Source organism: Schistocerca piceifrons, chromosome 6 (assembly GCF_021461385.2).
Source record: "Schistocerca piceifrons isolate TAMUIC-IGC-003096 chromosome 6, iqSchPice1.1, whole genome shotgun sequence".
Taxonomy (NCBI): domain Eukaryota; kingdom Metazoa; phylum Arthropoda; class Insecta; order Orthoptera; family Acrididae; genus Schistocerca; species Schistocerca piceifrons.
Window position 1 is genome coordinate 361,556,132 of NC_060143.1, and position 22,109 is coordinate 361,578,240.

The following is a 22,109-nucleotide window of genomic DNA, read 5'->3' on the forward strand; positions in this document are numbered from 1 at the left end:
CACAATATGTATCTGTCACAGTTTCTCTGCAATAAACAATTGAAATCTATTCTTTCTTTTTGAATTGCGCTGTATATTCCTTAAGACTTCACACGCATCTGTGTTCCACATACTTATTAACATCTCCTCTTTCCTCTCTGTGTCCATCCACTCCTCATCCACCTCCCACTCCAACCTCTCTCTGTCTATGTCCTCCTCCCCATCTCTATGCATCCCTTATCTCTCCTCTGTATGACCATCTCATCCTCACCCCTCTCTTTCCAACTCCTCCTCCTCCTCCCTTCTCTGTCTGCCCTGATAGTCCTTATCCCAGTCTCCTCCCAGAACCTCCTTGCCCTCCTCTCTCCCTGTCTCCTCCTCTTCCTCCCTCTCCTCCCCTTCTCCCTGTCCTTCTCCTCTTCCCTCTTCTCTATCCATCTACTGCTCTTCAGCACCTTTCTACCCATCTCCTCCTCCCCTTCTCTCTCAATTTCCCTTGGGCCCCTTCTTTCCATCCCTTCATGCCTCTCTCTTGATCCATGCCATCATCTACCCATCTCATCCTTCCCCTACCCATGCCCATACACACATGTAACACCCGTAAATCAGTTCGATAAAGCAGGCTGATACTACCCCCACAACATGCCTGTTACGAAAGGTATCTACAATTCGGGGGCCAGAAAACCGTCTCTTACCCCTGACATGTTAGCTACCCTGCAAAGCAGGTCGATAAGGTGGGCCAATACTACTCCCACACAGTAAACCTGTCATGCAGAGCAGCCTATATGGCTGGGGATGAAAAATCACGTTCTTCGCTGTATCTTTGCTCCTATTGGAGCTAGGAACTTATAAACCACACAGTGCTGTTACTTGTGAAATTTTGCTGTTTGTGTGCCAAATTTGGTTTACATAGACCCAGGGGCTTGGGAGGATGTCCCAAATATGCATAATTACTGCTTTATCTGTATAAACATTCTGTTCACATGCATTTCAAAGCTACCTCTCCACACACTTCCATTTCCTTATGGGCCACATACAAATTATGTTTTGCAATCAGAGAAATATGTTCGTACTTCCAGAGAAAACTAGTTATTTATGTAGGAAACTCCTTCCGTTTTATTATATCTGCATCAACAAATTCTGGTTCTGTACTTTTTTAATAGCATTGTTGGGGATGTTAATATCCTTAAGGCTGGGTGCTATTGGTGTAGCATATACACAAAACTACATGTTTATTTGGTGTTGACATACCAGAGAATTTTGGATGAACTAATAAATAAGTAAATTTTTTCTCAGCTATAGACCAGCAGACTGTAGGAGAACCAGCTACATTTATGATATAGAATTTGAAGAATTCAAATTTAGCAACATTTCTCTCTTGAAAACTTCATCTAGATTGAGTCTTGGTAAGGCGCACTCACGCAATTTTGCAGACACAGAATTCATTACACGTTCTCTTGTGTAAGGGACAACCGCAGCCATAAGTAGATACCTCGAATTATAACCACTTGGCTGCTCTTGTAGATAACTTTCGTAACCTGGAAGCCACATCATTGGGTTAGATATGGTGAATCATGATATTAAAGTTGCAGTATGGATAGGACCAAATATTTCTTACTAATCAATAAATTTATTCAGAGATGAGGAACGTTGTTTACAGAATTCATTGCTCATATCAGTTGTTAGGTGGAAGGCAAAATGTTCTTGTTGCGACTCCTTTGAAGTGTCGCACCACTTCACATGTGGTTTCATCGACATGATTGATTAATGATGTACTTATGGATGTTTATCTGAGGTTTTTCTATTTTATGCATAAAATGAAACACTAACCCCGTTTAACACTCAGACGTACACCACTGATAAATCAGTCTGTTCATCGCAGCTCCAGTTAGATAATATGTGATCCATAGTTAAAACTTCCTGGACTCATTGGAATTTACAAAATGGCTCTGAGCACTATGGGACTTAACATCTATGGTCATCAGTCCCCTAGAACTTAGAACTACTTAAACCTAACTAACCTAAGGACAGCATACAACACCCAGCCATCACGAGGCAGAGAAAATCCCTGACCCCGCCGGGAATCGAACCCGGGAACCCGGGCGTGGGAAGCGAGAACGCTACTACATGACCACGAGATGCGGGCTTGGAATTTACACACACTCCCCATGCCGGGTGATGAGGTTTACCTCAAATGCACTAATTTCTAACCGTTGATTGCAACTGAGAAAAGATGAGAATGGGAAGAGAGGAAGTCAGAAAATACGGTAAATGATCTCATTCATTACAGACAGAAATAAATGGAAGTATATTCATTGCAAAAAGTACTTGCAGACGTTGAGTCGAGTTCCACTGCACACACAGAGAAAAATGTCTTCCGTGAAAGTCCTGCAAAAATGGCAGACCCTGTCATGAAGAAATTGTTAACAGAGAAAAGGCTTGTAGCATATCTGACAATGCGACGCTACAGATATGAATCTAGCGCAAGTAAACGTTCACACATTCACTATTCTGAGGCATGTCTACAAAGTTCAGCTACAGTTTATATAACTGCTAGACATGTTAAAACTGCGTATGCCGTATTCGAACCGTTTGTGGCCAAGGGTGAGTAAATATCTTCTTAGGAAAAAACATAGAAGCGAGAACAAGTTATTCATTCTGGGAGCGAGGAAGTGTCAAACTGAAGCCTTAAGTTTAGCCAGCTAAAAAGTGTAGGCCTTCTGCGTAAGGACTGCACTTCTGTCACGTTTCCATTAACAAGTGTCAGCGTACGAACCATTCAACGGAACATCATCGATATGTGCTTCGGAGCCGAAGGCCCACTCGTGTACCCTTGATGACTTCTCGACACAAAGCTTTACGCCTCGGCTGGGCACCGACATTGGACTGTGGACAACTGGAAACATGTTCTCTGGTCGGACTAGTCTCGTTTAAAGTTGTATCGAGTGGATAGACGTGTACAGGTATGGAGACAACCTCATGAAGCCATGGACCTTGCATGTCAGCAGGGGACTTCTCAAGCTGGCGGAGACTATGTAATGGTGTGGGGCTTGTGCAGTTGGAATGATAAGAGACCACTGATACGTCAAGATACAACTCTGACAGGTGACATGAACGTAATCATCCTGTCTGATCACCTGCATCCATTCATGTCCAGTGTGCATTCCGACGGACTTGGGCAACAGGACACTGCGACACTACACACGTCCAGAACTGCTACAGAGTGGCTCCAGGAACACGCTCCTGAGTTTAAACACTTCTGCTGGCCACCAAACTCCCCAGACATGAACATTATTAAACATATCTGGGATGCCTTGCAAAGTGCTGTTCAGAAGAGATCTCCGCCCCCTCGTATTCTTACGGATTTATGAACAGCCGTGCAGGAATCATGGTGTCAATTCCCTCCAACACTACTTCAGATATTAGTCACGGGGGCCCTACATGATATTAGGCAGTTGTACCAGTTTCTTTAGTTCTTGGTGTAGATATGTGGTCTCACACTGTCATGTTCTTTGTAAATTTGACTCGATTTTCCAATCGCTGTTATAAGATCACAGACCCTCTCAATCCGTGAAGTTTCATTTCTTCCCCCCCCCCCCCCCCCCCTTTCTAGGAGCTTCAATGTTTTTTCTTTGTCAAGCACTGTAATTTAAGACAATAAAAGAAATTAATTACTAATACTAAACATACAAAATAATATTTTGATGATTATTGAACATTAAAATAAACAACTGCCGCATCGATTTATAGTATGTCACAATTTAACAGAATTTGTATGTGTAATCGGTCAGGTTTAGCAGTATCAAGAAGTCTGTTTCTTCATTCACTAGCTGTCCAGGATGTTTCTTGTAGTGCCTCTTGATCTCTAGTATTTTCTTGATCTCTACTAGTTTCTGTCCACTGTGCCCAGATTGCAGTATTTTTGCATATACTACATAACCACGTCTCATGTCTAGACAGTGCTGCGCAAAGGTGGAGTCCGTTTTCTACAGCTGCGAGCCTCTCCAGAGTTACGTACGTCTGTTGCACACTGGCCTGCCTGTTTTTCCTGTATGAGCCACAATCCTCGCAGCTGATCTCAAATGGTTCAAATGGCTCTAAGCACTATGGGACATAACACCTGAGGTCATCAGTCCCCTAGACTTAGAACTACATAAACCCAATTAACCTAAAAACATCGCACACATCCATGCCCGAGGCAGGATTCGAACCTGCGACCGTAGCAGCAGCGCGGTTCCGGACTGAAGCGCCTAGAACAGCTCGGTCACAGCGGTCGGGTCCCCAGTTGTCATCAACGCACTGGGCAGGTTGTGGTGGCTTCACAGTGGTGTGGGTTTGTTTACATGGAATGGACTGGGTCCAATGGCCCAGATAAACCGGTCGCCGACTGAAAATAGTTAAGATCGGCTACTTCGAGACCATTTGCAGCAATTCATGGACTTAATGTTCCCAAACAACGATGGAATTTTTATGGATGACAATGTACCACGTCACCGGGCCACAATTGTTCGCATTCATTGAGCGATTCTTATGATGAGCCTTATCGTCCGACATGAATACCATCGAACCTTTATGAGACATAATCAGGAGGTTAGTCCGTGCACAAAATCCTGTGCCGGCAATACTTTCGCATATACGGACGGCTACCGAGTCGGCATGGCTCAATATTTCTGCAAGGGACTTCTAACGACTTGTTGAGTCGATGCCTTGTCGAGTTGCTGCACTTCGCCGGGCAAAAGGAGATCCGACACGACATTAGGAGATATCCCATGGCTTTTGTCACCTCAACGTTCACCTCAGCTACCATATTACATGGTTAACTATCCAGCTTCCGCGCGACCGCTACGGTCGCAGGTTCGAATCCTGCCTCGGGCGTGGATGTGTGTGATGTCCTTAAGTTAGTTAGGTGTAAGTAGTTCTAAGTTCTAGGAGACTGATGACCTCAGATGTTAAGTCCCATAGTGCTCAGAGCCATTTGAACCATTTTTTCTCCAGCTTCATTGACGCAAGCTGCATCCCTTTGCTGCTAAAGGGCTCCGAATCTTAGCGTGTAACGTGGCTGTGTCCAACTTAAAAAAGACGGTGCGGGAGAAACAGCCAGACTGAGATTCATTGGAAGAATCCTAAGGAAATGCAATCCGAAAACAAAGGAAGTAGGTTACAGTACACTTGTTCACCCACTGCTTGAATATTGCTCACTAGTGTGGGATCCGTACCAGATAGGGTTGATAGAAGAGATAGAGAAGATCCAACGGAGAGCAGCGCGCTTCGTTACAGGATCATTTAGTAATCGCGAAAGCGTTACGGAGATGATAGATAAACTCCAGTGGAAGACTGCAGGAGAGACGCTCAGTAGCTCGGTAGGGGCTTCTTTTGAAGTTTCGAGAACATACCTTCATCGAGGAGTCAAGCAGTACCGGGTGATCAAAAGGTCAGTATAAATTTGAAAACTTAATAAACCCCGGAATAATGTGGATAGAAAGGTAAAAATTGACACACATGCTTGCAATGACATGGGGTTTTATTAGAACAAAAAAAACAACAAAGAATTGCTAGACGCGTGAAAGATCTCTCGCGCGCGTCGTTTGGTGATGATCGTGTGCTCAGCCGTCATTTCGTCATGCCTGGCCTCCCAGGTCCCCAGACTTCAGTGCGTGCGATTATTGGCTTTGGGGTTACCTGAAGTCGCAAGTGTATCGTGATCGACCGACAGCTCTAGGGATGCTGAAAGACAACATCCGACGCCAATGTCTCACCATAACTCCGGACATGCTTTACAGTGCTGTTCACAACATTATTTCTCGACTACAGCTATTGTTGAGGAATGGTGGTGGACATATTGAGCATTTCCTGTAAAGAACATCATCTTTGCTTTGTCTTACTTTGTTATGCTAATTATTGCTATTCTGATCAGATGAAGCCCCATCTGTAGGGCATTATTTGACCTACTGTATTTTTTTGGTTCTAATAAAACCCCATGTCATTCAAAACATGTGTGTCAATTTGTACCTCTCTATCTACATTATTCCGTGATTTATTTCGTTTTTAAATTTATACTGACTGTTTGATCACCCGGTATATTGCTCCCTCCTACGTATAACTCGCGAAGAGACCATGAGGATAAAATCAGTGAGAATAGTGCCCACACAGAGGCATACCGACAATCTTTGTTTCGACAAACAATACGAGAATGGAATAGAAGGGAGAACCTATAGAGGTACTCAAGGTATCCTCCGCCACACACCGTCAGGTGGCTTGCGGAGTATGGATGTAGATGTAGATACTGTAATCGTATTTTTAACCGCAACCTCTCCTTGAGCCTGACAAAGTCAGACCACACACAAGCGCACCAACAAACTGACGCCTTGGTTTCATTGTCATCAATCATGCTCCATAAAGTATCGACTTGTGCCGATCCGGTTTTCACCTGTTCCAAGAACGTAAAGAATACTGATGAGGATTTCAGTTTGATAGTGATAAAGCAGCGCAAGGATAGGTGAGGTTTCGGCTCCGTCAACAAAGCCAAACAGTAACAGTATCAACAAACTGGTCTCTCGTTGGAAGAATTGTGTTTGTCGCCAGGATGATTATGTTATGAACCAAATGTGTAGACATGAAGCATAAAGGTGTAGAATGTTAATGAAGTTAGTTTATAATAAAAAAAATAAAAATAAAATTAAAAAAAGGAGTAAAAGGCTACGAGCAAGCTCTCGCACATAACATGTTCTTTATCCTTGTGGATTACTTAGCTGTTTACCTGTGGAACAAACAGTATATCGATCGTAGTAAAGACAGAAGAAACGTTCGCTTGGATGACAGGCTTTTGAATCTGGCACGAGAGGCTGACGACAGTGAAGCGCCGGAGCCTGGGGCGGCGCATGCGCAGAAGGTCGGCGCCGGTGGTCCAGGCGCCACGGTCACCCCGCCTGCCTCCGCCCCCGCCCCCACCCCCACCCCGCCGGGAGATCGATGCGGACGCCGTCGGCGGCACCGGCCGAGCCCCGTCAGTCGCTCGGGCAGCGGCCCAGCATCCGGCGGGGGGACCACAGCGCCGCGGCGCCTTCTTCGGCGGCCCACCGTCAGCCCACAGAGGTACGCCGTCGCACTTACTTAAGCTGACCGGTGCCTGCCACCTGGAACGTGACACCTGCGCTAACCGTGCCGTGTTGTCGAAACAAAATGCTCCTACTCCTATTCTATGACTACTACTACTTGCACACACATACTTCGCATGCCACTGTACAGTACTCCGCGATGGGTACACGGAACCAACATTATCGATTTTCCTTCTTAATTCATTCTCGTACTGAGCCAGGGAATAATGACTGTCTATATGGCAATTTTTTCGCCCCCAATCCCTCCTGTCTTAATTCCATGGTACCTTCTTGATATACACACTGTTACTGTTAAAAAAATGTGGGACATTGCAGAAGATAATGCAATAAGGAACATATGGACGGAAATCTGAAATATTCTACAGCACTATGCACTTCCTACGCATTCGATAGAGTACCCGAAACACCAGGATACTGTTGTTTGGAAAACGTTTATTCACAGTAGAATAGAATCAAATACTGGAAACCGAATCCGTGGCTTCACTATGAAACATTGTCGTGCCGAATCATTACTATTCATCCGAAAATTATAGCTGTCATTTCAAACGTGGCTAAGATAAAAAATGGCAACTAGATAATGTATTGTGTTCTGTAGTCTTCTTGACCGGAAATTGCAATAGTCCTGTCACGGTCGCCAACATTAACCACTCTCGATTAATATGATCTGGTTTGTTATTAACCGAAATAGCAGCTAGCTTTAATTTTGATGTGACCGTATCCTAATATTTAAATACTGATCGGATTTAGTTAGTTAGGGTGTCGTTTCTAATTAGAGTGCGGCTGCTCGACAGTGTTCACACAACGATAAAGGGTTTTGCAATAACCAATGCTAATATGTTTTATATCGTTTGATTGTATATTCTGTTTAGACACAATATGAGGCAGACACAACTTTCGTGTCACACTTGTAGTTACTGTTAATCCCTTCACAGGTCACACGCTACACCCGTGGTTAATACACACAACCCTCACTGCAGTCCAGTGGGTGATTGGCGCTGTTGACACGAACGCGAATATACGGCACGCTGAAGGCCTTTGTAAAATACTTGTCAGGAATATCTTAGATCACAAATCTGTAATGTTTTGCTGAGAGTCAACTCACGGCGATGGGGACCCACCCAGCCGGTAGGATACAACGGGCAGCTCACAGTTCCGCCCAGACTCTTGACACAACTCACGTAGCGTAACGACGCTTGACAATCGACTTTGCCTACCATCGACTTGTAAGAGGCAAAAATGTTATAGTGTGCAACGACGAAACATGTTTTGTTTCATTCTCCGTAAGATTCTGCGCCCTCCTTCGATTGTATCAAGCGCTGTAGTGATGCGGTCAATAAGCTCATGTACTGTTCCTACCGGTACTGAGTACACAGTGGACTTCTGATAACTCCAGCGGAGAAAAGTCAAAAGGAGCGAGCTCAGGGAAGTGTACAGGCCAAGGGACTGGGAACCCTTTTCCAATTACTCTCTGCCTGAAACTGTCTGTGAGACATGCCACAGGTCGACGATCAAAGGGTGCTGCATCACTACCATTCCGATATCTAAAACTAGCGAACAGTTGCAAGGCCACCTGCTCCACTATTTCAGACAAGACATTCTCCACAAAGCTCAAATATCATGTATATCGTAAGTGACCCGATAAGGTGTGGGGTCCAGTAAGGTTGACCTCCGAGAATTCCTGCTCCGATGTTCATTGAAAATCTCACCTCTCGTATAGGTAGTGCGTAGATTTTCAACAACCTAGTGGTGGCTGCAGAAACTTTATTTCACAATTTCCGGGTATAGCTTCCTAATAAAACGTTCGAAATTTTATCCTCTACAATCTCTCAAATGTTTAGAATGACATTCAGTAACTCCTTGCGCACTATGATGGCAGTCTAACGGTCACACACTTTCTTCGAATAGATGTTCTCCAAATTTACCCAACAGAGTTTCGCGAGCATTACGTCCTCATTCCTCCAAGGATTCCTATTCACGTCCCCGAGAACTTCTGTTACACTATCGTAGGGGCTATACCTCTCCCGGTCCGGTCAAGCCGTCTATCAGTTCGTTCGATATCTGTCATGCCTACTTCATAAGGTCTTCAAACATTGGAACAGTACCCTAGAACTGCTCGCACTAGCGTCTTGTGTGCAATTTCCTTTACAGATCCATTGCGTTTTCCAGCATTACTTCTAAATACTGGGTGGTTATAATTAAAGTGGACTTAATGACAGAGTACTGAAATTATGGTTTGGAAGCGGAACTTGATAAATATTCTAATGCGTTAATGCGGAACAGATTTACGCTGAAGAAAATCGTTCCAATGTTGGCCACCAGGTGCAAATCTGGCGCTGTGAATACAAGAAAGACGTATAGAAAAGTTTCCATATGTTATGTATTATGAATGGGATGTCGGCAGAAAACGTCAAACAAGTGAGAAAGACATAATATTGAGTTTATCATCAACGATCTCTTACAGAATTTGTTCGATATGAGCACCGGAGGTGTCGACGAGATTCTGTACAGCGCCAGATTTGCACCTGGTAGCCAAAATTGGAACAAAGTTTTTCCAGAGTAAAATGGCTCTACATTAAAGCATTAGCGTATCCACCACGTTTCGCTGCCATACGATAATTATCTCTGCGAATAACTACAATCTAATTATAAACACCTGGTACACAGGGAATGCGATATGCTCAAGATTTTCAACACTAAGCTTGTGATCAGACACTATCGAGTTCTTTACCTTCGTTGTAAGCGTTATCTTGCGTTTATCCACATTTAAACAGAACTGACATTTACGACAACATCCTGTTAGTATACTCGTAACGCTTAGTGTGCTAGTTTGCGAGACAGGTAGGTGAGCCACCCTCGATCGAATCCGGGCTGCGGTTCAACGACTGACACACTGGTCATCCTGAGGGTGTTTTAGTCGATTTGCCACGCTCGCTTAGGCAAATGATGGGCTGATCCCCACTTTCTACCTCAGGAAGCAGATTACGAAAACAGATGAACCACGATCACATACAGAGCGAAGTTTGCGTAATTCACGGACAGATGGCGCACAAGACTTCGCTCCTTTAGGTATCCGACGACTGGGCGATAGGGAGGGCATCCGACCGTAAAGTTAAATAAAATACTATGAAATGTATTAGTAAATTGTAAATGAGGTGGTGTAAGAGCTGTATGGTTTACTACAGACATACGAAAACTTGTGGAGGACCGGGATTCGAAACGGATTCCCCGTTTATCACGAGCGGTCACCTTAAGCACTTCGGTCATCCAAGCAAGCCTCCCGGACCGGAAAACTAATGAGGGAAGCATTGTTTCTCCCTATGTGGGAATCACACGAACGGTCTGCGAGCACTATGGGATGTAGAGACTACGACATATGGCAGTTTATATCGAATGGGGAGGCGTACACGGATAGCCAAAGATGCTAAGGTGACAGCTCGCGATAGGTGGGAAATCTGATTTAGAGTAGCGGTCTGCCACAAGCTTTCATGTGTCTGTATTCAACAACACAGAAATGTAGTATCATACTCGCTATCTGCGAATACATTTCATAATTTAAGACGACTGGAAATCGTCAGCAGTGTCTGTTCCTTCAGACACGTATACATACACTGTCAAATACAGAGTCTACTGCACTAACTGTTTTGAAGAAAATTCATTTGTCAAAAACGTGAGAAGAGCGGAGCTCACACAAGCCACTGAAAACTCTAAAGGAAAGAAGATGAAAAATTCATTATAGCAAGGGAATATACTGCTGAAGTTCTTTTACAGTTCTTACGATCTTCCAAGGACGAAATTTTTCTCTACGTAACATCGTCAGCGAACAAACTTCAAGCACTTTTTATCCCATCTAATAATTTGTTTATATGTATTTAGAATGGCCCTATTTCACTTCCTTGAGGCACAAACGACATTAATTTCGTTTCCGTGGAAGGAAGATTAATGTCTCGTCTGCAGCGCGGTCATTACAGACGGAACACAAGCTCAGATTACGAAAGGATGGGAGAGGAAATTGGCAATGCCCTTTACAAAGGATCCACACCAGAATTTTCATGGAGCGATTTAGGGAAATTACGGAAAACCTGACATAAGTCTGGGTGGCCGGATAGTGTGCTACCACTACGCCTTGTCGTTTGGTAACGTAAGAAACTCCAAGCTTCACTGTGGTTTGTAATCTATGTTAAACTGTACGTCCCCTTTAACTGGCTGGTTAAGTCAGCTTCCAAGGTCGTATCAGTGCAAGGGCACAACAAATCCAGTAGTGCCGTATTGGAGTTCAGTTCCATCTCATATTTCCTACCATAATTGCTCCTAGGTACATGTGTGATATGATTAACTAGAGGTGACTCATTAACCTGTAACTTTTGTGATAACGTTACGTGTCTCTTCATTAAGAGCAACCTTCATGTATTCATACTAAGCTGATCTTTGGCCAAAATCTAATTAGGCATAACACTTATGTTGGAAAAATGTCATTGTTGACAGCCTTGTCATCTGCGGGAAGTTTGACATTGTAATAATTAATTGGTTGATTCGTGAGAGGAGACCAAACAGCGAGGTCATCGGTTCCATCACATTAGGGACGAATAGGGAAGTGCCCTTTCAAAGGAACCATTCCGGCATTTGCCTGAAGGGATTTAGAGAGATCACTGGAAACCTAAATGAGGATGGCCGGTCGCGGGTTTGAATCGCCGTCCTCCCGAGTCCGAGTCCAGTGTGCTAACCACTGCGCCATCTCGCTCTGTAGTAATTAATTATATCCGCTAATTAATGAGTGTATAATGTGAACAATAATGGTCTTACTAAACTTCCCTGCCTGCCCCTGGAGATATATCACCATCCGGGTAACGTTTGTAGACATCTCATAGGACAAATTTTCTTTAGAAGATGTCGGTGCAGTAAGAAGCATCTTGAAACAAAACCAAGAAAAAATGTAACTTGGTTTTACAAAAGGAATACTCCAAGAACCATTTGGTACCATCAAAGTGCCCATCGAGAAGGAAATGCGATGGCGAGTCATATTGTACTACAAAATAGGAGACCACTACTAGATGTCTATACATTCCTTAACAAGGAAACGTGACCAAGAGTTCACAGGAAGGAACGTGAGCTACTAGTTTACCCATGTGCATCCGTCACTTAAATGGAAACACACTACCTTGGCACTGTTGGTGTAAGAATTACTTCACATGGGAAAAACGACTCGTGTTAAACACAGCTTGCTCCATTCGTACACGACATCTAGGGAACAGAAGATGCAGGTGAACAGGTAGATTCAGTCCTCCAAGGTTTTCGAAAGGCTTTCAACACAGAATTACATCGTTGACAACTAAGCAAGACACCGTCTTACGTAGTGTCTTCTCAAATATGAGGGGCATTTGATCAGTAGACGCCAGTAAGTTATACTGGAAGGCGAATGTTCCGCATGAACTAAATCTAACAACTGTCTCTTTCCTTCCACGTACTGAAATTGTGTCCCAGATCTCGAGTTTGAGTCACAGAAATGTAGTTTCGATTAATGTTTTTAACTTTTCGCTTCTTTCTCTTCGAGTAATGATCTTTTATTGTCAAGAATTAAGGAAGGAAATATCTGAATTTACGTCTCTAGGGGGTGGGTGTGGGAGGGCGACCTACGATGCAATATTGAAAGTGGTAGAAGTAAGGTGCACATCTAAATGCTGAAATAGCGGATAACATCTGAAATACGAAAATGTTCTCACTGCAAGTTGAATACGGGATTTGCCTGACGAAAATCCTCGTGTGATGTCATTTCGCGCTTCTGTCGTGTTGGGAAATTTTCTTGTACCAATTTGGGGGCGGAGGGGGAGTTTTGTACACATAGAGTAGAGCACCTAGCAACATATAATGTTTTTGGGCGGTACTTCAATCCAGTAACTGATATTGTTAATTCTGCGGTTCTAAACTTTTTTGGAGGGTAAAATGTTATAAAGTTTTAGAACCATTTATATAACATTTATTGAAAAGTTAAACCGTACACGTCGGTCGTACATCATCGTGTACCTTTAAACAGAACAAGGTCCTTTACCATGGAACTCGTGATACTTGCAACTCTATGAAGTTTATTTAAAGTTTTAACAAATTTACCTGTCTTGAAAATGAAAAGTTGTACCAGTTTCCAGTACCTTCTATATTAAAATGTATTTAACTTGCAAGTGGTCTGTGATAATATTTCTGTTTAGTTTAACTTCACTTACTGATTACCAACTAATAGAGTAATATCGTGACAAACAGACGATTAAACATAATATTGATAAGATTTTCTCCATTGCAACGCTTTTAAAAAAAATTGTTCAAATGGCTTTGAGCACTATGGGACTTAACATCTGAGGTCATCAGTCCTCTAGAACTTAGAACTACTTAAACCTAACTAACCTAAGGACGACACACACATCCATGCCCGAGGCAGGATTCGAATCTGCGACCGTAGCGGTCGCGCGGTTCCGGACTGAAGCGCCTAGAAGCGCTCGGCCGCTCCGGCCGGCTAACGCTTTTAAATTAGATAGATATTTCTTCCTACGTATATAATCGTGTTGCACCTTATAGAATGTTTTCAGATTTGGGAAAACTTAATATTCTGGAGTAGTTTTTTTAGTGCAGAAAAAGACTGCAGCACATAGTAAATGAATGCCCTCATTTAAAAATGGAATAAAACATATTGAACTTCTTTTCAACGCCTGACTATAGGGAGAAGACTGAAAAGTGAACCAAAGTACATTCCCTACATGGAAAATGAAAACCGACAAAAAATGGAAAAGAACATTATTACAATTTAAAAATTGGACCCTGGGATGGAAGCAGTAGGGCAATTGTGCGTATTAAAGTGGCAGAAGAGAGAAGAGAATTGGGAGTCCTAATTTACTTTCCCTTGTGACGTCACTTATTTAGGGAATGGTAATTGCGGTCTCTGACTTCATGACACATTACTGCCAAATAGTACATTGCGGCGTTTCTTAGAGTCAATAAACTGTCACAACTGCTCCTGAAACTGTATTTCTAGGATTATGTTTATGTCTAATTATAAAGGCTCTTTCCATGTTTCGCCGGCAGGAGTGGCCGTGCGGTTAAAGGCGCTACAGTCTGGAACCGAGCGACCGCTACGGTCGCAGGTTCGAATCCTGCCTCGGGCATGGATGTGTGTGATGTCCTTAGGTTAGTTAGGTTTCATTAGTTCTAAGTTCTAGGCGACTGATGACCTCAGCAGTTGAGTCGCATAGTGCTCAGAGCCATTTGAACCATTTTTTTCTTTCCATGGTTCAAATGGCTCTGAGCACTATGGGACTTAACATCTCAGGTCATCAGTCCCCTAGAACCTAGAACTACTTAAACCCAACTAACCTAAGATCAGCGGTACCAGTGGAAAAACTGTCGGAACGTGGAATTACAGTTGTTTTAGCGTTTCGTAGTGCGTGGCATAACATCCAAGAAGATTTTATTCAAATTGACACTGTTCATAGGAGCCTCTACATCTATATTTTAATTTGTACTATTTAAAAATATTCGCCACCTTCCGCCGTACTATAGGGTAGTGACCATCTAAAAGTTACTCTTTTGGCTGCGTTCCTCAGCGCACTTCGTTTCATATTTCTGTCTTCTCGTTCACGGAAACGTCGTCGGCCCTGTGAAGTAACACAGGAAAAATAGCTTCTCGCTTTAATGTCCTATCGTATGTCTCATTAATGGTCCATGTGTGCATAGTACCTGATTTTGTTCATACGTTAAAAACGGTTATCGGATCTCATATTCTGATATTAAGTGAATGCACTGGATTCTATAGTATCCATTTCATCGTATAGCGCCTTCGTGTATATATCGCCTTAACTAATAAACTTACCTTGTGTGATCATATTCACTGACGACAGTTTGGACTTTTAGAATCTTCTTCCTAGATGATTAATAAAAGTATCTGAAAAACTCTCGAAGATTCTATAAGAAGAATCTGTGATTATTTCATTTTCTTGTATGCAATGTTTCTCACTACAAGTAAAATTATGTTGCAACAATTAAATTAATTCAGTGTCCTATTAGGTTGATAACAGTTTTTACTTAAGGGAATGATAACCTCAGAAATATTTGAATAGATATTTTCGACATTTAAAGAAACGAAGTGAGACGTGTCGATCATAGCTATCCTACTACTTGGTTGATTAGCTATTGCCACTTGAGTGATTGATTTCAGAGATGTGTGTTTCGCTGGGAATTTAGTTGAGTATACTATACGCTGCGATGTTGTTTGAGTTTGACCACTGGTATAACTGGATATTTTATCTAGTGAATTTTTAACTGTGGTCTGTTTCGATTCATCACCATACAAGTTCTCTTCTACTCTTCTGATGGTAGAACACAAATACTGGTTGAAACTCTTGTTTCAATCTTAACTGGAATTATTTCTTCGGTTCACTAAAAACTTCTTTCATTCCGTTTCCTGCGAATACAGCTAAATTTTTGTCAATGTATTACTGTTCACTATCAAAATGGTACTACTTTTTCGGTTCGTGCCTATCATTGATAGCTAACAGTAGATCCTCGTCTCTTTAAATATTATAGCTGTTGTTCACCGCTTCATCCTTTCCTCTTTAACTGTCTGTACGAACTTGGGACATACATGGCTCGTTTCACTGTAGTCCATAGCGCTGCGTCAGCTGGTATTTTCAGCGATACATATCTTTTTTTCAGCCACTTCTTATTTAGTGCCAGCTCTATATTGAATTTAGCGCCTTAATTCAGCAGTTCCGTTTCGTCTTATTAAATTTCATGTCGATTTCTTTGACGATTTAGACTTGGAGGTGTCGGAAAGTATCGGTCGTCTCCGTTTGACGTAATTATTTACGAATGTTAGTCTACAAAGTTTGTTTTCTTGTTTTGCTCTCTTTATTCAAAAAATAGTTTGTACCGAGTGGCCACTTTCGTCTTTAATGGCCTCTCATACTAAGCTACGTATCGTGTTTCCAGCTGGCATAACTGTTGTTTATCTATTCTCAGCGTCAGTTTCACTTCTAAGTCAGATTTTTATAGCTTATCGATAGCCAAACTGGCGCTTTCAAATAGTGCCTGACGCCATCTTAAAATTACATCTTCCTTATCCATTACGTGTTTTGTTATACTGTAGTAATGTCACGTCGATGTATGATGTTGGTTAGTGTACAGCGACACAGAATTGTATGGAAGATAGTGTAGGTATCGATGTGGCTGATATTATTGCTAGCACTCGCTTAGTAAATCCGGTATTTAGAGAAAGACATTTTTATGCAACATCAAGAGCTGTTGATGGAATAGCCTTTATTTCCTACCAGTTTCTGTAGAAAAATTGTTATAGAATTCTAAACGAAATCATGACCACCGTGAAATTATAAAATGCCTTATTTTATCATAATAATATCGGATCTAGTAGTATAGTGATTAAGACCTTGCCTACAAACCGGGAGGTCGTGAAATAGAATCGCGGTAGGACAACGGAGTATTTCAGTCTGCATCTAACCTACCTTTGACTACTCAATTACCTGAAGATTCACAGGGAGCGACACGTGATCCGAATTCAGTGTGTGAATATTGGTAAAGGGAAAGAAAAAGTCCTCTGATATCGGGTACCGTTTTTAAATTTAAGATTACCGGTAAATAAGATGTCTTTAAATTATGGAAAATGTGCTGTACTATCACTAGGGAGAATTTAAATACTACCATTGCAAAAAATCATACGAATATTTTCTCTTTCTGCAATAACAGTGCCAATAATTAAAACGTATAATTTTTACCCCAAGAAAATATGGTTCCTGATTCCGGGTTTTTGTGGTTTCCTAATTTTGGTTGTATATAAACACTGAAATTTAATGAGTTATTAACATAGCCTTATTCGCACCAGATGTTTGGTTCAAAAATAAGGAGTGTTGCATAATTGTTGGTTACTCTGAAAACATTTCAGCTATTTCAAGAAAAAATTTCAGACTTTGTACCTTTTGATACAGATGTCACATTTAAAATGTTTCATCTTTGACACTTGTACAAATCTCATAACACCAGTGAAAGCAACCGATGCACTTCAGCCAGGTCTCTTTAGAATTGTCAGTAAATCGCAGTAAATGCACTCCTCGCTCTCTTCTTATTCAGCTGATGAGTCTTTCAACATGATTTCATCAACGCTTGAATGGGAACCTTCCTCATCATTATCATGCTATTTCGTGACTCTCTAGTTCTTTTTTAGAGGAGCTTCGTTTTTGCAGCCCCAGATGTTGAAAGACTATCAGATGCATCACATGAAGCTCCTGGAGTAGGCTTCGTTGAATGTGGTCTCTTCTCTGTACTCTTGGCACTTGATTTCTTTTTCCCTTTAGCTGGGGACTGCTTCAAAATCCTTCTAAGGGAGACTGCGTCAACACTGCTGCTTTATCTGCTCTTGGTTTTGGGTTGATGGTGGAAGCAGAAGACACGAGCTGCTTTCGAAAGTAGAAACCGCTGTTTCTTCCATGTCAGTAACTGCAGTCGACAAAGGCCCTGCTGTAGCTTCTGAGGTCTTCTCAGGATATGCTGCAGATTCCTGAGGAGTAAAATCCATAGACGAAAAAACCAGGCGGTAACAAGGATAGATCTCACATTTTTTAAATAATTTGCAGCCACTTTTATTGTTGGGGCTCTGCAGTATGCTCAACCTATCTATGGGCCAAAGCCTTTGTCACAGGAAAAGTGACATCCGAAACAAAATTCAGAACTTCTGTTTGTATAAACTCATCCCAAATTTCGGGTACCTGAAATAGTGCAATCTTTTATTACCCGGTGTTAGCGATCTTCCCTTAATTCTATTTAGGCACAACATAACCCTTAAGATGAGCGGTAGACGACACTTGTATCAATTACATAAGAAAGAGTACGCTTCAAACTACCGTCTCATGTGAAATACTTTGGAAATACGTTTTACCTGGCTCGAGGAAGGACTTTCAACTGAACTTTGTTGAAAATCTTTATCTTGAGCACAATGAAAAAATAGCTGTGGAGAACGAAACGTTAACAGCACAGGCACCAAACTCACAATGGCGTATAACAACGACCCTCGCTACTGGTTATCGGAGTGAGCTAGTGATTGCAGTACCAAACAAGGGAGATATTTAGCTATCCAGAATTAGGCGCACACCCGAAATTATGGGCACTTTACACGATAGGTTCCCTTCCTTTCGTGGATTAGTGGCCTAAGTTAAGGACGCTGAAGTCGTCGAAATGGTGTCCAATTGCAAAACGTGCACTACGCCATTGAGCCACACGGAATTATTATTATTACCATAATATAGAACTAATAATACCAACCAGTCAATTAAACCTGTGGTGCAGTGTCAAGTGCAATGGATAGCTGTTACTGTCGCTCCTTTGGCGATTTTAATCAGTCCTGAGGCTGTAAATGCATGCAGTTCACTCCACTGGACGCACTCTACTGATGCGGTGCCCTGCGTGCATTTGCAACCTCAGGATTGATTAAGTACACCAAAGAAGCAACATTAACAGCCGTTCACTGGACTGGGCAACTGCACCACAGTGCACTGTGAGACGGTTTACAGAGAAGTATTACTATATCGTCGCATATAAACTGACGTTTTGTGGAATTGATGATAAACCCAACCAATGGATAGCGTTGTATCTAACCCAAAAAGATTTTAGAACGTTGTACTTAACGATTCAACCAATGTAAGACAGGCGATTCGTCTGACTGAGGAAAAACCACTTGGTGGTTACAGAAGGCTCAGTCTTAGGTTCACTAATATTTCCACATATACAAACGACTTTCTGTGAAATATACAACAGGCAGAATAAGTTCTTTTGCAGATGATGTTAGTATTGTAATCAGAACGAACATAGAAACAGCAACAGAAGAAATGAGAAATAATCTTCCTAAAAGTTTTATTGAGTGGTTAAATGTAAAAAAAGACTCAACATATTCAGCTCTGCACATCTAGAGGTACAACACCGATGATAAAAATCCATGATTAAACTCTTTCATGGGGCAGTAACCCTGACTCTCCCTCCCACCACCCTACTCCCCACCTCCACCCCCAGCCCCCACACACACAAACACAAATTTCTTTAAAGAAGAGAAGCCACTTGTATAAACAGTTGAAACGTCAGATTACTTTACGAACACGTTGATGTGTTAAGCAAGTTTTCATGGATCTCAATGTGTATAACGTGTTACCTCCTAAACCAGGTATAATTCAATGATATAAATTTGCAGGGACATCAATGATATATGTGTGCACTGGCTGCAAAATGTGTTGAAAGTAGAGTTAGTACCAAGCAACAAATAAATTTAAAATATCCTTACCTGATGCTAAAGTATAAACAGCGGAAATGTAGTAAGCTATAAATTTTTTTCCTTGTCATTATTTAATGGGAAGGTGCTAGTGACAAAAAGGTGCGAAAGTTTTGGAACTTATGTCCAAGTTTGTTGGTAGTCAGTAAGTGCTCTCATTCTCAAATATTGGATGAATGATGTCTGAGTAATTTACGTGCCTTGAGCTACACTGCCTTAACTTTTTGCCTACCAATTTTATTTAAAAAACATTAATGTTTGGTTATTTTAATTAATGTCTTAGTAGCAAGTTTTCCAGGGAGTTCGGAGGAGGAGGGGGATAGTGCATATAAGATTATTCGTAAGTATCTCCAGGGTTTCAGAAGACGACAGCGCAGAAACTACAAGACATAATTAAAATAGACACACATAAGTGGACGGGGCATCTCGTCAAGTTCGTAACTCACACTGTAGTTGCTCAATATGTGCTTCTTTTGTCATGTGGCAAATATCGATTCGTGCGTGCAAGTCGTTAAAAAGATGTGTCCGGGAAGGCGCGAATGTAGCCCGCTTTGCGAATCCGGTAATTGGGTTGGCTGTGGTCAGCAGGTGCGAACTAATTGGATGTAGCAATGCGGAGACGAGGGTTAACAATGAAACTCGAGAACGGCATAATCTACAAGTGAAATCTGTAATTATAAGAATTATGCTACCGTTAGTAGGCTTCCCTTTACCAGCGGGACACTGAAACATTGCAATAACATGCAGCAGCCGCGCGGGATTAGCCGAGCGGTTTAGGGCTCTGCAGTCATGGACTGTGCGGCTGGTCCCGGCGGAGGTTCGAGTCCTCCCTCGGTCATGGGTGTGTGTGTGTTTGTCCTTAGGATAATTTAGGTTAAGTAGTGTGTACGCTTAGGGACTGATGATCTTTGCAGTTAAGTGCCATAAGATTTCACACACATTTGAACATGTGAACATGCGGCAGTTATCTGATAATCTGTCGTGGTACATATTTGTCGCGATGGTAGTCAAAGGATTAAGACATGTACACAGTTTCTAACTTTAATACCTGATTTACTGTTTTAAACCCTTATCGTAAGGTTATGCCTCCTAATGAATAGATTATCAGCACTGAAGTCGGTCAGTATTTATTTGAGATACTGAAAATCAAATTTTTGTTGCCCCTGAAAGCTATGAGATAGGCAGCCTTCAACTCGTACGCGGCTTGTAATGCCTGCAACAGAAGCTGTAGTCTGCAACCTGTGGCTCTTATGTAACAAGTTCGTGACGTAACTTACTCGTGCTTGCGTAACCACGGTTTTGCGAGAATACAGGCAGTCGCTGAGTTGTGCTTACTAATTTCATTTAAATGGCTAAATTGTTGACATCGTTTACTTCACGACATTAGTCTTAAAACAATAGTGAATGGTACCACTGTTATTAATTTGTTGCGAAAAGATGAAATTACGCAGGTTTTTTCGGTCGATTTCAACTTTAATAAAATCCTTTCCCTGCAATAAAATGCAATTGAAAGTAGAATCGACATCGTGACATACTTTCAAGATTACATGTTGTTATTTTCATTTCGTTTTAGATTGTGATGTGGTACATATCCGAAAAGAGTGTGTTCAGATTGCGTAAAGCCGTCTTCCTCCGCGAGACAGAACCAGTCAGAAAACTGAAGTTTTTTTTCTGTCTAGGTTAAAACAGTACCGTCCATTTGCATGTGTATTCACTGAAACGATCACTGAACTATGACCATATACTGGAAAGCTAATGACAGATGCATCATCGCCCAGTCCAAACCGCTAAGGATACAAACTTGAAATTTGGAGAAGGCGTGGATCTTATACTGCAGGCGTCGTTTAAGAAGGTATTTTTCGAAATTACAATCGTAAGGGGATGAAATAGTGGATGAAGTTTTTTTTAAATATCACTATTTAGCCAAAGTTGAAGCTAGAACTACGAAAATTGGTATTTTGGTTTCTCAGTCCGAAAGTAAAAAATTCGCGTTTCAGCATTTTTCGAAATTCAACCACTACGGACGTAAAACAGTGAGTGAAAGTTTTTTTGAAAACGAATAACTACTAAAGAATTTTTAAGGCTACATCTATGGCAACAGGTGTTTCACTTCTCGGATTCAAATGAAAAAAATATGTGTTTCAGTGTTACTGGAAATTCAAGAAGGAGTGCCATAGAACATGAAAGTTTAAGAAAATATTTCGATGCATTAAAATATTCGTAAGCAAATTTTTTTAAAACTGGTATTTCACCACTGGGTTAGGTATAAAGAAATATTTGTTAGGGGATGAAAGTTGCTATGGAAATATCTCCACAAGAATGCAAAAGGCATGATTAACATAAACTTTGGATTCCAGGTATCACAATCGCTTTTTGGTCAACGGAAAAGATCATGTTTGTATGGCCTTAACTAGTGTGAAAAGCTTAGAGGGCGTTACAGTATGTGAATAACATAAAAATTCGATTAAACAGAAACAAAAAAATGTCTACATACCATACGGTCTACGCGAGCGAAGCAGTGGGCGCTAAGCTAGTCGGCTGCTGAAGCCCCCACGAGTTGTCTTTTTCTCTTTATCATCGCAGTAGAAATGGGTTCCTGACGCCACATATTAATGTCGTCGGCAGTTTACGTGTGTGGAAACATTGTCTCTGGCATATTGAAGTACCAGCCTAGACTTCGTTGAGTTCGGGATCACGAATTCTTGTTTTAT

The 22,109-nt window shown here is 41.8% G+C and overlaps 1 protein-coding gene across 1 annotated transcript in view; it reads left to right on the forward strand.

Annotated features, from left to right (window-relative positions):
- The first annotated feature begins 7,023 nt into the window (after window positions 1–7,023).
- Window positions 7,024–22,109, forward strand: part of LOC124803322 (protein unc-80 homolog) — a 995,149-nt gene continuing 980,063 nt past the window's right edge. The window contains exon 1 of the mRNA XM_047264506.1: window positions 7,024–7,071. The gene's annotated coding sequence lies outside the window, so the exon portion shown is untranslated. The remainder of the gene's footprint in view (window positions 7,072–22,109) is intronic.